The sequence below is a fragment of the Pinus tabuliformis genome, chromosome 2_2 (assembly GCF_031772625.1).
Source record: "Pinus tabuliformis cultivar Carrire ecotype Pingquan chromosome 2_2, CPIR1, whole genome shotgun sequence".
Lineage (NCBI taxonomy): Eukaryota > Viridiplantae > Streptophyta > Pinopsida > Pinales > Pinaceae > Pinus > Pinus tabuliformis.
In genome coordinates this window covers 747,466,056-747,482,497 of record NC_142300.1, presented here as the reverse complement: position 1 = coordinate 747,482,497, position 16,442 = coordinate 747,466,056, and the positions used below count along the sequence as shown (strand labels likewise).

The 16,442-nt window shown below is 32.7% G+C and overlaps 1 pseudogene; it reads right to left on the bottom strand.

The window, feature by feature from the left end:
* Positions 1-2,190: 2,190 nt before the first annotated feature.
* Positions 2,191-7,491, bottom strand: LOC149194839 (protein IQ-DOMAIN 6-like; annotated as a pseudogene).
* Positions 7,492-16,442: the final 8,951 nt, after the last annotated feature.

Genomic DNA, 16,442 nt, shown 5'->3' with positions numbered 1-16,442 from the left:
TTACTACTCATTCTACTTTTACAAGCATTGCAATAATTTATTAAAAAAATTATTACGAGAGTCATTTATCAGTTAACAGTAAGACAAAATGGAATGGTTAAAATGAAGAAAGAAATATGCTGGGCATAAGTTGTAATTAAATAATATAAATTGACAATTTGGTAGAAGATAGGGTTATAGTCTATTTATTAATGTTTTGACTTTTTGAAATTTTCTTTTATCAATTTTAATTATTTAAAACGTTGTATGGATTATCAATTTCGATTATTTAAAATATTATAGATATTTATTAGAATTATAAATTGGAAATGGTATTATATAATTTATATATTTATTTGAAAACAATTTTTAAATATTTAAAATGACAACTTCACCCAAAATTCTACATAATTTAATCTATGTTTTAGAAAATTTATTTCATTATCGCATAAATCTTAATGCAGCTATATAAATTAAATGGATGATAAATGAAGATAGATATTAATCCATCATAAACATAAAAGATTTCATGATATGTCTTAGGTTCTTAAAATTAAAAATAATTAAAAAAATCTTAAAAAACTAAATAAATAATAACAATATGATCATCATTATTATTAAAAGAATTAATATATAAGTTAAACATATATACATTTAAAAAAACATGGAACTAACCATGGAGACCTACTCTCCAATTTACAATGGAGATTTTGAAATTGAAATTGTAAATAGAATTTGTTACAATACCTACCCCAAAAACAATAAATCACTGCATATGACACTTCATATGACATTTTTCTAAATAATCAATTTAGTTAAAGAGATAAAATAACACAACTATTTTGTAGATAAATCTCAACCTCTAATTTGTGTATATTACTATGAATATTCTAAAATATTTTGTGGAGGCTAAATGCTATTATCCACTTAACAATTATTAATGATTAAATTAAAATTCTAAAAGTTCTATTCCAAAATAAACAAATCTATCCCATTAAGTATTAACAAAACAATTTCTAATTTCTTATAAATTTCTTCTATTTACATTTAAATATATTAAAAATATAGTTAATTTAATATTTAAATTTTCCCATGTTTTAGGGAGGGATTCAATAGCCGATGTGTAATTCGCTTCGTAGTGTTCTTTTCAAAATAAAAATAAAATATTCTTTAAATTGAAAAATAAAGATGGTTACTTTTAAAATTCATTTAAAGTAATTAAAAAAAAGGAGACAAAGATAATACTATTTTATTTTCATATTTCAATGAGATAGGTAAATAAACCACTTTAATATCCCTATATATATATATATATATATATATATATATATATATATATAACAATAAAATATTTCCAGGAAAAAATAATTAAAAGTAAAAATTTATATATTTTTTAAAAATATATTAATAGAAAAAAATTTGCAATATAATCATAAATAAAATATGAGGATAATTTCAATGTCAAGAATTTACATATTATATATTGTTTTAGTAATAATAATAATAAATAATAATAATGTCTTTGTATTATAAAGTAATTGAAAAATTAACTTCTTATTTGTATACCATTTAAGTATCATCATTTTATATTTTGACCTTTTTATTAATGGTTAATTTTAAATAAACTAGCATTTGCAACACATGTTGCAAAGGAAACACCGTAAGGCAATCACATAAGAAATAATAGTATAGAAAAAAGAAGTCAAAATTTTATACAATGCATAAGATATAATAGCATAGAAGGGAAGTTGTGTGATTTCAAAATGGGCTTCTCTCCATCATAAAAAGAACTAAACACATGTAAGACTACCCTAGTGGACTTTAAGTGGCAGAGGAAAACCTTGAGAAACAACATTATACAGTGAGTAATGGGGCCTAGATTCTAGCACCAACATTTTGATCCCTCTTTGTGCAACCACAAAGAGATGTTTCATGTTGGCCCAACCAAACAAATGAAAATATTTCATGTCTTCTTTTGAGTTATTAAGTAAAAACTATTTAAAATTGAACTCAAAATTTTACTCTCCACTCCTAAAGAGCATCTGACACAGTTCAACTTGAAGCTGAAATCTTAACCTATGCAGCCAAGTTGAACTTTTGTTCAAACATACAGAATAATGCACATGAAATGCTGGTCACTGTAGCTCAAGCCATTCACAGCAGAGTTTTCAACCTTCAGCCACTAGTAGTGATATGATAGAACTCTGAAACTTAGCATTGATAAAAGGGTTTTCGGGACTCTCCATAAGAACAGGAAGAAATCTCTCCAATCTTGGTAGATGATTTGTAAGATCTCAACATAGGTGGAATCAATTTGCAAGCATGCAGAGAAGAATCTGAAGAGCCTGTGCTCTTCATTTCAGCGTTATATGAAGAAACTTTCTTCTGCAATTGAAGATCATCATATGAGGGTATTATCTTTGGAGCACTGGACGAGCGTATTTTAGCCTTTGCAAACTCTATAGAGTTCATGTAATTAGGCCTTCCCACACTCTCATCTGAAGTCTGCAGAGTATTTCCAGATTTTGGAGTAAATGATCCCCTTGAGATTGTTGAGCTCTCATCAGATTAGATATCATAGCTAGGCTTTGAAGATGATCTACCAATAGGATGACTGGAAACCCTTGAAGGTGGTTTTGTAGCAACACGAACACTAATATTTTTTCTGCGAACTTTAACTTTGCCTGGTTCATGGGATCTCCGCAGATTCTCTCCAGCATCATCATAGCTTTTGAGAGACTGAATTTCACAAGCATCCATTTGGTCTTGTCCCATGATTCCATTCTCGCAAGGCTTTGCGGCCATCCAACATTATAACCAGCTCCAACCCTAACTATTTTTGTCTAGCTCAATTCTAGCATAATTCATGTGTGTTTTCGAATTGCTTCTCCATTGCTGAAAACAGATTCAACACCCATAAAAGTTACTAGAATATAAATTTCAAAATGTCAACCTGGCATCTACATCTATGGTCTTGTGCAGAGGATTCTACCACAACATTTAAAATCTGCCAGAAATAGAGTGTTCAATAAAGGACTTATACAAATGAATTTTCAAGTGAATTTTCTGCATTGAACATAGTTATGTACGTGATGGGAGAGAGCATAAGCAATTTCTCTCTCACGTTTGATTGCACCCTCTTGTCTCATTTGCAGTTTTGCACGAACTTCTTCAAGGGTTCCTTGACTATCACACCACCCCTCCTAAAACATGAGCATACAACTTATTCTCCAAAAAGATAGGTGGGGCATTGAGCATACAACATGTTCAACAAACCATGTACTTCAAATCTGCCCAAAAAATGCAAAATATAAACTTATGTCCCTCAACAAGAATTACCTAATATGGATCACCGTGATTGAACCTGACATCAGACCTGGCATCTTTTCAATTCAAGAATCAATGCTAAGGTTCTCAGAATTAAAAACCCAATGAAGCCAAATCCACTTAACGTTATAAAGTCATGCACAAATTTTTGTAACTTTGTGGCTATCCACTTAGGCATGTGGACTTGCTTTGTTATGTACTCGAATTGGAAAAAGAATTAAATACGTGTAATGCACACCAAGCCCTCATAATGAAGCCTTCCACTCTCGCATTCGAAAGATGTATGAAACACAATGAAGCGAATAAGACACATGGATCTTCTATTCAACGGATACTGAATCAGCTAATAGAATATGGTACATGCCTAACACAAAATAGAACTACCTGTACCTCTGTCAGAAAACTCTTGAACATGACAGAGCTGACAGGAATGTTTGGACATCCCCTGTAGAAGCACTGATGCATCAAACCTTTTGTTAGTTCTTTAGAAAGAAGTTCATTTGTTGCCCTTCCTCCCTTGAGGACTTAGGAAACACACTAGTAACGAACAGAATTGGTCGCCATTTGAAAGAAATTTTGATTTTGATTTTTAGCTAGCAAAGCTCATGGCTCAAGCCTCATATGCAATTCCATGCTTATTAGGCAACCCATATTCGCACTGTACCTTAGGAGGTCCACACAAAGATATATTCATGCTTATATTTGTTCCACAAGGGGGAAATCTCTTCAATCCCCTAAGAGCCCGAGTGATTACTCCACTAATGCGATGAAAATTTATTTGCACCAATAATTATTAACAATAACATGCATAGTACAACATAATACATTTTTCGTCTTGCAAAGTGCAGAGACTTGAATCTTAGAAATATGTAAATATTACCAGAACAAGAATAAGGGGAAGACAAATGATAACGAAATCTGAAGACTAATATATCTCCTTTCAGGCAAATATCTAGTTATTAGAGGCATACCTCATATGACATGTCAATAGTGCCTTGGTTACTATATTCAATGCCCCGTGAATATGGAGGAGGATCTGCCAATGGTAATGAAAGGTTTGAAACATGCAATGATTAAATTGGTCATAGTTCTACCTAATAATTTGGTATTCAATAAAAGAAAACAAGCTTTAAGAAATGTGTCAGCTAATGAATGCTAACAGGATGGAAATGTTAAATCATGAGAATCCATTATTATATGAAACATGCTTGCAACAATTCAACCCCAGGGAAGTAGCTTACATAATGCCATTTCAAGGTCAAAATCATCACAATTTTCATTTCTCAGCTGATTTGAATGGAAAAGATCATGAGAAAGAGCGTGGAAGCATCTAAGGTCTTGTGCAGAGGATTCTACCACAGCATTTAAAATCTGCTAGAAATAGAGTGTTCAATCAAGGACTTATACAAATGAATTTTCAAGTGACTTTTCTGCATTGAACATAGTTATGTACCTGATGGGAGAGAGCATAAGCAATTTCTCTCTCACATTTGTTTGCACCCTCTTGTCTCATTTGCAGTTTTCCACGAACTTCTTCAAGGTTTCCTTGACTACCACACCGCCCCTCCTGAAACATGAGCATACAACTTATTGCCCTAAGAGATAGGTGGGGCATTAAGCATACAACATGTTCAACAAACCATGTACTTCAAATCTGCCCAAAAAACATAGAAATAAGGTATCTTCTGGCAATGCTCGGATTCTTAAGTATTGATATTTTTAAGTTGATGTTTGGCAAGAAGGAGGCATATTTTGATGAGAATAGATTTGTTAATTTTGAATATATGCGATGGCAGTTCTACACTTTACAACAATATTTCTCCTTAATATTACATCTGTTTACACAGTTGTGGCCATTAATTTGTTTTTAACGAAGAAAGACCACTGCAGTAATATTTACAAATCAAGCACTAAATTCTATACAAAAAGGGAACTATACAGTGTTTCTTTTCTCTGCCATTTTTAGTTGCAAAAGCTAAGGGACCAAATTCAGTATCCACAGGTTTCTGGTCCATAACGTCATGCTTACATATGGGGCATAGCTTAGAGTGATTTAGCAACCACTCTGCCCCACAGTGGTTATGGAAATTGTGGGTGCATGTTAAGGAGATGATCTGGTCACCAAATTCATATTGAAACTGGCATATTTCACATTTCCTACACAACGTCCCAAACATAGATTATCAAAATCACAGAAAATAAATCATCTCCTTAGGTTGTTAAGAAAAATGATAAACATTATATCCTAAATACAAGACATGAGAACCTGATAATAGATAAACCCTTACTCCATTTCATCTGTCGACCCCTGTTCACACTTATTTCCATCAAAATTTAATATTGGCATAGAGTTCACTATTGTAAAAGAAGCCACACATTTTACATTTTCCAGCTGAATAAGAGACTGTAAAAATCCCAAAAACAGACCCCAGTATCAGTAATATTAAAATTTAATCTCAAATTTGGAAACAGAAAGCCTGCTGAACTCTCTGAACCATTGTTGAAAACAGATTCAACACCCATAAAAGTTACTAGTATAAAAATTTCAAAATTTCAACCTGGCATTTACATCTAAGGTCTTGTGTAGAGGATTCTACCACAACATTTAAAATTTGCTAGAAACAGAGTGTTCAATCAAGGGCTTATACAAATGAATTTTCAAGTGACTTTTCTGCATTGAACATAGTTATGTACCTGATGGGAGAGAGCATAAGCAATTTCTCTCTCACGTTTGATTGCACCCTCTTGTCTCATCTGTAGTTTTTCACGAACTTTTTCAGTGTTCTTTGACTATCACACCACCCCTTGTGAAACAGTCAATGCACTTCTAAAACAAAATGGATAACAGAGCCAATTTTTTGCAAGTTAAAACATTAAATACTTTTAGGTTATCAAAATTGTTTCGGAAATTCCACATCACACAGATATTACTATTGTAGTATGAGTGATGGGATTGTCAAAAACTGAAATTTAGGATATCTAGAAACAAAGGGAAAGCAACTGGAAAGAAAAACCGAGATCGTTTTAGACCTATGATAAAGAAGTATCTATATGACATATGATCTAGTCCACTGCACAAGGGTTGTGAAAAGCAATATGGCCAGGAAAAGTCTACACAAAGGGTAGCTACTTTTCTTCATGACTAGTCCTGGTTTGGTGTCTGAGCACAAATCAGAATAGGGGCCTAAAGCGTTTGTGTAGGAAATTTTCATGATAAGAGTAAACACGATGATGATTAGGATTTGCTTGTTGTTTCGTTTATATCTTAAACTATAGTTCACATATGGTAATCCGACACTCACAGGATTCGGCACTCCGACCTATTATGTGGGTAAAGTAAGCTACTAAAACATAGTGGCTAGAGTGTTGAAATACCTCAGATTCGCGCAATTTGTTTTGGCGAATTCAATGTTCAGTAATCATTTTTTGCACAGCTAATCCTTCAGTCGACATCTGAACACGGCGAGCTCTTACACGGGCCTGAACTCTAACAAGTGCTTACATGCACCTCAAGGTAACTGCTGCTTGTTTCCTTACCTGATGACCTCGAAACAATGCTTGTAATCTCACGAACCCTTTCAGCGCTCACAGTGCCCTCTTGGCCTGTAAAACCAAAACTAAAGCCAATGGATTGAAAGCGATCATCTCCCAAAACAACCAAACATACAATCTATAGAGGCTTGTGCATGAAGAATGGTTACCAAAAGTCCTCGAAAAGCAGTCTATATGCGAATGGCGGCCCATTCTTCTGTGACAACCTTGAAGTTTTTAGGAGGAGCCCTAAAAATAGTGGCCACTGCAACATTATAAGCCTCTGCAGCACCAGATATAACTTCAGATGTCTCCCCGCTTGAATTTACCCTCTTATGGAAACTTCCTTCATTTCTCCCCTCGGATTCATGGTCACCACAGATTTTCCATAGGCCCCATTTTCTGGACTTTACATTGGTGAGCTTTTTCTATGCATGTTACAGCAAAGTTAATAAGCTTCGTTTCACTAAATGAATGAACTTAGAACAAGATTCCTACATAACTAATGACTGGAAAAACAATGAAGTAGCACAAAAGATGTGTGAGATGCAAATTCCCAGGTAAGGAAATGCACCTGTTATTAGGGTCCACTGATAACGTAAGATGATGAGCAAGACTGTAAAAAGTTACATGAGCAGAGTATGCAAGGGCCATGCTGTAAAAAGTTACATGAATAGAGTATGCAAAGGAAATGCTGCAAAACGTTACATGAACAGAGTATGCCAAGGTCGTGCATAGAGCATCTCTGACAAAGTAAGACATGAGAGAAGTACAAGAAGATATAAAGCATGAAAAATTTAAGAAAGAAATAGGAAAAGATCATGAGAAAGAGCAAGGAAGATGGCAGGAATGTCAAACAGCTACTCTCCTAGTAGATGAGGCCGAGAAGAAAATAGAGAATGATCCAGAAAATACCATAAATTTCATCATGGATCTTCATTATTTTCTCGATATATTTTGGATGGAGATCATAAAAGTAGTCATACAAATCTTGAGCCATTTATCAGAAATGGGCTTGGAGCAGTGGATATTCGCGCGGGAGCCTCTTCTGTGCAAAATGTTTGTACCACAGAGACATTCGGTATCCGAATAGCTCCCCTCGAGCTCGGCAACCCTGCTGGTTGATGTGCTCTGGCTGGTAACATCCGTAGGCTATTTCTGTGTCTCTAGAAATTTTCACTGCTCAGGGCATTAGAGAGTTGCAACTACCTCAGCATAATCGAATGACTCAACATGGCTCAATCATCTAACATATCATCTAATGGTTCAAAGTAATGACACGTAGGTAGAGAGAAAAGTTTATTTCAGAGGGAATGCCTTACGGCGTAATTAAATATTTGTTGGAATTGAATGTTTAACCTATTTTATTTTATGTGTGTTTGCAAGATTTTCAAGAGATTGAATCCATTTTACCGATCACATTTTAATTTTTAACCAATAGGGCCATCACAATTCAACCAACATACCTTACAAGAGGAAGGGGGTTACCCATACTATTTACTAAATACGTAAAAATTTATGAAAAAAGTATTAAAGCTAGCATCACTTATTCATGTGGCGTCTCTTGAGTTTATAACCAATTATACCAACAATCTTTTCAAGAGAACGTAGTTACGCATGGTAATTACTAAATCTACAAAATATAATGAAAGATTATTAAAGATAGTGTCAAAAGCTTTTGATCATTTATATTCTTGTGAGAGGTGAGCTGTCAAATTCATAACTCACCTTTGATCATTTTTATTCTGGTCACTTTACATTGACCTAATTTATAACTTGAGTGTTGACAACTTTTATTGTGGCCACATTTATGAAAGATTATTAAAGCTAACGTCAAAATCTTTTGATCATTTTTATTCTTGTCAGAGATCAGCCGTCAAATTCATGTCACATTTTATGAAATATTATTAAAGCTAGTGTCAAAAACTTTTGATCATTTTTATTCTTGTAGGTCAGCTGTCAAATTCATAACCCGCCTTTGATCATTATTATTCTGGTCACTTTACACCGACCAAATTTATAACTTGAATGTTGATATCTTTTATTTTTGTACATTTCACTAACGAATTTATAACTTGAATGAAATAATTGAATTAGAAATACTCCGTTCATTAGAAGCAGAGAGCAAGAAAATGAACCTCAAGGCATTCTTTCTTGGCAAATGAAAATGAATTTTAGTTTATGAGGCGGGCATGACATATGGATTCTAAGTGAATAAGGAACCCCCTGAAGCCAATTGTTCGTGTTCACACTCAGAGACCCCATATGCATAGGCACATGCACTGATAATTATCATTTTTCCTGGCGCTTTCTATGCTTTTATTTTGTTGACTTTTAACATTCGATGAAACGACATTGGGAGAAGCAACGGTGGAGGAAGAAGAAGGAGATGCTGAAGGAAGGCGACCAAGAAATCCTATTGCAAGTCTCACCTCAATATTCGGATTCCGGTAAAGAATTATAGAGAATAATCGCCATAATATTCCTATATTATTGATGTTTTGGAGTTCTTGTCCACAAAAGCGAAAGATTTGAGTTTTTTTAAATTTTTTTTAAAGTTCTGAGGTCAGATTTGTGCATAAAATGCTTAAAGGAAGATTAATTTAGGGCTTTTTCTACATTTTTGAACTGCGAGCGGATGGGTTAAACTTTGGTTACCATGCGAAGATTTTATTTGGATTTGTGTTGTGTCTGATTTTTTATGCTTGCAAGGGAAGGTGTGGAGCTCGAAGAGTCTCCAGAATAGTCTTGATGTATCAGAAAACATGAAGCATGAACTTGTACTGCTATTTAAAAACAACTCTATTAGTATCTGAATCGTAATGAGGTAAGTCCACTTGACCACATAGTTTTCTGCAGGGAAGAAAGGTAAAAAATTGATGGAGGAAGTCAATAATCTTGAGATGTAATGATGTTGGTCTTCTTGAGGCTTTCATTTTTATTCGGATAAGTTCAAACTATACAATTTATGAGTATAAAACCAAAAGGGGAAAGGGGTTGTGGTGAGGAATGCTAATTTGGTATAATTTGGCATTTTAAAGATTACAAGTTCACAAGTTCAAATCCTTGTGCTTGATTTTTGATTTTTTCTTTTGACAAAACAAAAATAGAAGTTAATTTTGGAAGGATACAGTTTGTGCCTTAATTTAGGGAGGAACACTGATTGAAAGAATGAAGTAATTATGGATAAATTTATTCTCATTTATAGTTAAAGGTAAAAGTGCATAAATAATTCAATTATTGAACAAGTGTGATAAAATATTGAGTTTGACCAATAAACAAAAACATTGAGTATGACCAATAAACAAGATATTTCTGTGAGATAATTTCGTTACTCAGTGGAGATTGATTGTTGCTTTACCTAGACGTGATATTTTGGCCACAGAGAGTTATTTTTGAGAAGTAAATAATTTTTGGTGGCATATTTTAGTTGGACAATTAGTTGAAGAGAGTGACAGCTGTGGAAAATAATTTTTTTTTCTACTTTGTATAAGGGTGTTTATTCTCACTTTCCTCCATCTTAACTTTTTGAATATTGTACAAGGTGTTATTCATCCTTTATTTGAATTTGTATCGTTAGTGGGTGCATGATTGGTTGAAATCGACACTGGGTTAAATCATTGTAAATTCATTTGCATTGTGTGCATTTTTGCTGGTAGCCGACACCCGGAGAAAATGGTCGAAGTTTTTGAACAATTTTATGTCGTCGACTATTCATAATAGTGTCCAAATCAACAAAGAAACCATGTCTCATATTAGAAGTTGTTTGCCAAATGCACAAGAGAAGATAGAGTTTTTGCAATTCAAATGTCAATTCAAGAGAGATGAACTTCAACAAAAGCGTTGTGATTCTAAACTTTTTTTTGTTCTCAAATTTCTTTTTGATTTTGATTCCCATCAATAGTCAATGTTTAATGATTTTTTTAAAGGCATTTTAGGAGCAAATTTTGGTTCAACAGAAAGTCATGTTCAGGAAAATGTATGCGAGAGTCATTTTCATACAAATGTGAAGCATTTCGTTACCAAAAATTATATAAAAATGTGGGAATAAATTACTAACAATTAACACAGAACTGGTTTGGGCTACAACAAGGATATTCTGAATGTATCTTTACACATTCCAGATTTTTCTAAACCGATACAATTCCGAAGCGATATATTTCTGGATGGTGTTGTTCCAAAATAGGTTGATAGATGCCAATAGTGTAACAGAGTTGGACATGTGAAAGATTGGTGTTTTGATCTTTACTTGTGTGGGCATTATGAAAACTGAAATCATCATACAAATAGACGTTCCAAAACGAAGGCTACTCCAAGAAAGAAGCTAAATTTTGGATAGATTCCTTCTTGAGATTGGACGAAAACATCCAAGAAGATTTACGGGTCATATCAAATAATATGTTTGAGAGTGATGACCGGACTTGCAGTGATGAAGAATACTTCTCATCCTGTATTCGACAAGGGGGGAATTGTTGATGGTCTATTACAGGTTCAAGCTCGAGATGTCAAGTGAGCCTGAGTCAAAGTTGAGTTGATTGTGTTGATTGAGCACTTCTATATTTGGAATTGTTCGAGTAACTATTGTGATAGCTCCAAAGTTTGTGATCACCCTAAAACCACATTTTTTGTTGTTCGGAGAACTTCTGTGAAGGTTCTAGAGTTGGTGTTGGTTGAGACCCTCAGTTCTCCCATATTGGTTTGTGGTAATCCTTAGAAACAATTTCTTGAGAGACATTTAGTTCTTGGATGAGATGCATTTTTCCATTTTGAAATCTCATTCTTGGAATTTGGTGCATCCCTTCAGATTAAAGGGGAATGTTAGACAACTAATCCTCAAGGTTAATGATATTGTTAGTTTGGGTTGTTATTGAAGTCCAAAAAAACCCGAGAACTAATTCAATTGTTTCGTCTCTGTATTTGTATGTACATCATGTACATAATTATTTGAGATCGATTAATATACATTTGATTTGATTTCCAGTTCGTGTGTCTTACACAATCAACCTCATTTTCAAAAAACGTTTTAGAAAATGTCAAATTCCAAGCCTTTGTGATTCTAAACTTGTTTTTGTTCTCAAATTTCTTTTTGATTTTGATTCCCATCAACAGTCAATGTTTAATGATTTTTTTAAAGACATTTCAGGAGCAAATTTTGGGTGCAACGGAAAGTCGTGTTCAGGGAAATTTATGTGAGAGTCATTTGCATACAAATGTGAAGCATTTTGTTACCAAAAATTTTATAAAACCGTCAGAATAGATTACTAACAATAAACACAGAACTGGTTTGGGCTACAACAAGGATATTCTGGATGTATCTTTACACATTCTAGATTTTTCTAAACCGATACAATTCCGAAGCGATATATTTCTGGATGGTGTTGTTCCAAAATAGGTTGATAGATGCCAATAGTGTAACAGAGTTGGACATGTGAAAGATTGGTGTTTTGATCTTTACTTGTGCGGGCATTGTGAAAAGTGAAATCATCATACAAATAGATGTTCCAAAACGAATGCTACTCTAAGAAAGAAGCTAAATTTTGGATAGATTGCTTCTTGAGATTGGACGAAAACATCCAAGAAGATTTATGGGTCATATCAAATAATATGTTTGAGAGTGATGACCGGACTTGCAGTGACGAAGAATACTTCTCATCCTGTATTCGACAAGGGGGGAATTGTTGATGGTCTGCTATAGGTTCGAGCTCGAGATGTCAAGTGAGCCTGAGTCAAAGTTGAGTTGATTGTGTTGATTGATCACTTCTATATTTGGAATTGTTCGAGTAACTATTGTGATATTTCCAAAGTTTGTGATCACCCTAAAACTACATTTTTTGTTGTTCTGAGAACTTCTATGAAGGTTCTAGAGTTGGTGTTGGTTGAGACCCTCGGCTCTCCCGTATTGGTTTGTGGTCATCCTTAGAAACAAGTTCTTGAGAGACATTTAGTTCTTGGATGAGATGCATTTTCCCATTTTGAACTCTCATTCTTGGAATTTGGTGCATCCCTTCAGATTAAAGGGGGAATGTTAGACAACTAATCCTCAAGGTTAATGATATTGTTAGTTTCGGTTGTTATTGAAGTCCAAAAGAACTCAAGAACTAATTCAATTGTTTCGTATCTATATTTGTATGTACATCATGTACATAATTCTTTGAGATCGATTAATATACATTTGATTTGATTTCCAGTTCGTGTGTCTTACACAATCAACCTCCTTCCAAAAAACGTTTTAGAAAATGTCAAATTCGAAGCCTTTAATAACTCATAGGTCAAGCAAACTTTGCAACCATCCTTTCATGCTGTGGATTACTATCCTATTTGGCAATGACTACCTGTACTCTATGGACACAAGGCAATCTTACTATCCCAAATGACAATGACTACTTGTACTCTATCGTGGCAAGGAAAAGCAACGTGAGGCCGTTGTGAGGGTTGTTGTGAAGGCAGTCGAACGTTGAGCCTTTTGACAGTTTGTTATTTCTCCATGTGAGTTGTGCCAACCTCCATCACTCTTTCACATTATTCACCTCACTTCTCCTAAATGTCACCGTAGGTAAAGCATAGAGGAGTAATTATTAGTTGTTAATTTATATATATATATATAATTACTACTTGTTTGTTTGCGTGTAGGTAAACCATAGAGGAGAACTTATTAGTTATAATTTATATATATTTTAGTTATTTGTTTGCATGAGTGAGTGCAAACATAACTAGGAATGTTAGTCGTCATTTATATTTATATATATAACTAGGAAGATTAGATTTCAAAATATTTCTAAAATCTATAATATAATTAAAGTTAATTAATTCTATCAAACTGATCATAACTCGCAGTTTTAGATACAACCGCAGAAAAGCTCGGTTACCTCTCCAATCTACTCTGTACTCTAATTGCACTGATAGGTGACCTCTCACGTGTACAGGTGGTAGTTTGTAAACTGATCATTTTTTTTTAGAGAAACATAGGGCACACAGTTCGAGGATCGATGTCCCAGTATACTCCCAGGCACAGAACGCAAGTGAATGAACGACAGCGCAATCCCTTCTGTTGTATGCGATGGATTCCATGATTCCCAAGTCGTTGTACAATGAATATTTGGGACCTGCAAATGAAGACAGAAATGGATGATCAAAGATGCTGAAATGATGTTATGATGATCTTAAAAATAAAAGTATAAAAATACTGGAGGATCGGTTCAAATTGTCAAGACTTTACCGTAAATAAAATGTCTTCCTTCCTTGCATGCTTTATTCGGAATGTGCCAGTGACTAATAAGAAAATGTGAGTACAATTTTCAGGTAGACAAATCCAATATAAAACACTTCATCACGTTTTTCCTGACATGTATGTCAATGGCAGAGAAAACAAGACTCAGAAAAATCGCCCGGGGACATGTTTGTTTTCAAACATGAAATTGGAAAATTGGGCTTTTGCAAAGAGTAGACAAAACTACATTGGCATCTAAACGTTTTGGCCCTATTTGAAGCAAAAAAAAATTGTTAAAAAATAAGCATACACCTGTACAATATGGCATAATAATGTGCACATTAGAATGAAGTGAATGGAGAGGTTAATATTTATGATTTTTTTTTATTAATCATATTTGAAATATTATATATTTGATATAGGGAGAAAAATATATAATAATTCATTATTATATCATAATATAGGAATAAAAGGGTATGATAATTCATTATTATATGTACAAGTTGATTTATCAATTTTATTTTAGGTAAATCATGTCAATTAAAATGATTTATTGATAATCCATCTAACGGTGAACTTCAAGTTTGCAAAATTCCTATAGGTTTACTTAAGATTCTATAAAATTATCTATTGGTGATTTATATAAAGGTGAAGTTCGGCCTTGCAAGATGTTTACGCGTTTTGGGTCATTAATGTGTTTTAAAACCTGTAAGATGCTTATGCGTTTTGGATCATTAATGTGTTTCTTTAATTAAAAAAACCCTAGATTTTAGTAAAACAAAATTAATTTTAAAATATACTCAAATTATAATTATACATAATGAAAATATTTTCTTATAAATAAATAATTTTGAATTTTTAAAAATAATTTATATTATTTTCTTTTAATTTTAATTGACTTTTTAACATTATTTAAAATATATATTGATTCATAATTATTTAATTATTTATTTATAAAATTATAATTTAATTATATTTATATAAGAAAAATATTTTTTATAAATAAATAGTTTTGAATTTTTAAATAAATTTAAATAATAAATAACTAAAACAATCTATATTATTTTCTTCCAATTATAATTTCCATTTTAACATTACGTAAGAATATATTAATTTATAATTATTTAATTATTTATTTATAAAATTACAATTTCATTCTCTATATTTCACTTTTTAAACGTTATTTTAAAATATATGAATTCATAATTATTCAATTATTTGTTTATAAAATTTGAATGTGATTCTATATATTTGATTTTTTTAATATTATTTAAAAATATAATAATTTATAATTCTGTGTATTTGAAGAGCTTTAATCATAATAATTATTAATTTAAATAAATATATTTAACATATTTAATTTTTATTTTATTAATGATTTTCTTTTGGAGAATTTTTTCAATACAATACTTTTGTATAAAATAATAATTAATTAAAAACTATTTATATCTTTGTGATTAATTTAATTAAAAGTTTAAATTAATAAAAAGCTTTATTCACCCTTATTTATATCTCAATCATTCGTCATTAGCTCAATTCTAATAACATATGTTTATTCATCTTATCATATACCTCAATGCTCACACCATACCATACGATATATTGAAATATTCATATTGTTTGCTAAATTAAATCTCATGTAAAAGTGATTCATTGTGATTTTGTTAATTGAAATTTTCATTTCAACATGATGTTTGGTACAATAGGAGAGACGCCTACTTGATGGAAAATCATTTTGACAAATGTGACAGTGAGCTTACTCTCTATGCCCTCAAATGCGGGTTAAATATTGTTAGTGTAAAAACAAGTGCTTTTACTAGCAATTTAAAACTATTTTGAGGGCATATCGTTTTTTCCTTTGGAGTGAATTTACTAGCACGTAGAAAGTTTTATTTATACTAAGAAATGATAACATCAACCACAAGGTTGACTAATCCTTAGATACCTCAATTTGACGGAAAAAATTATGATTATTGGGCTGTTACAATGAAGGCCCTGTTCTCGTTTCAAGACATTTGGGATTTGGTGGAGAATGGCTTTCAAGAACCAACACATGCAGCAGCATACAATGCCTTATCTCAACACGGAAAATATTTGTTAAGGGACAACAAGAAGAAGGATTCAAAAGCCCTGTTTTATATTTTCCAAGCAGTTCATGAAAGGATTTTCCCAAGGGTTGCAGCAGCAACGAAGTCCCAGCAAGCATGGGACACCCTCCAGACAGCCTACCAAGGCATGGCAAAAGTCAAGACAACAAAAATACAAATGTTGAGAAGAGATTTTGAAACACTTTGTATGAAAGAGTCTAAGAATGTAGACTTGTTTTTCACACATGTAATTGGGTTGGTTACTCAAATCAGGTCTCATGGTGAGACACTTGAAGAAAGAAGAATAGTTG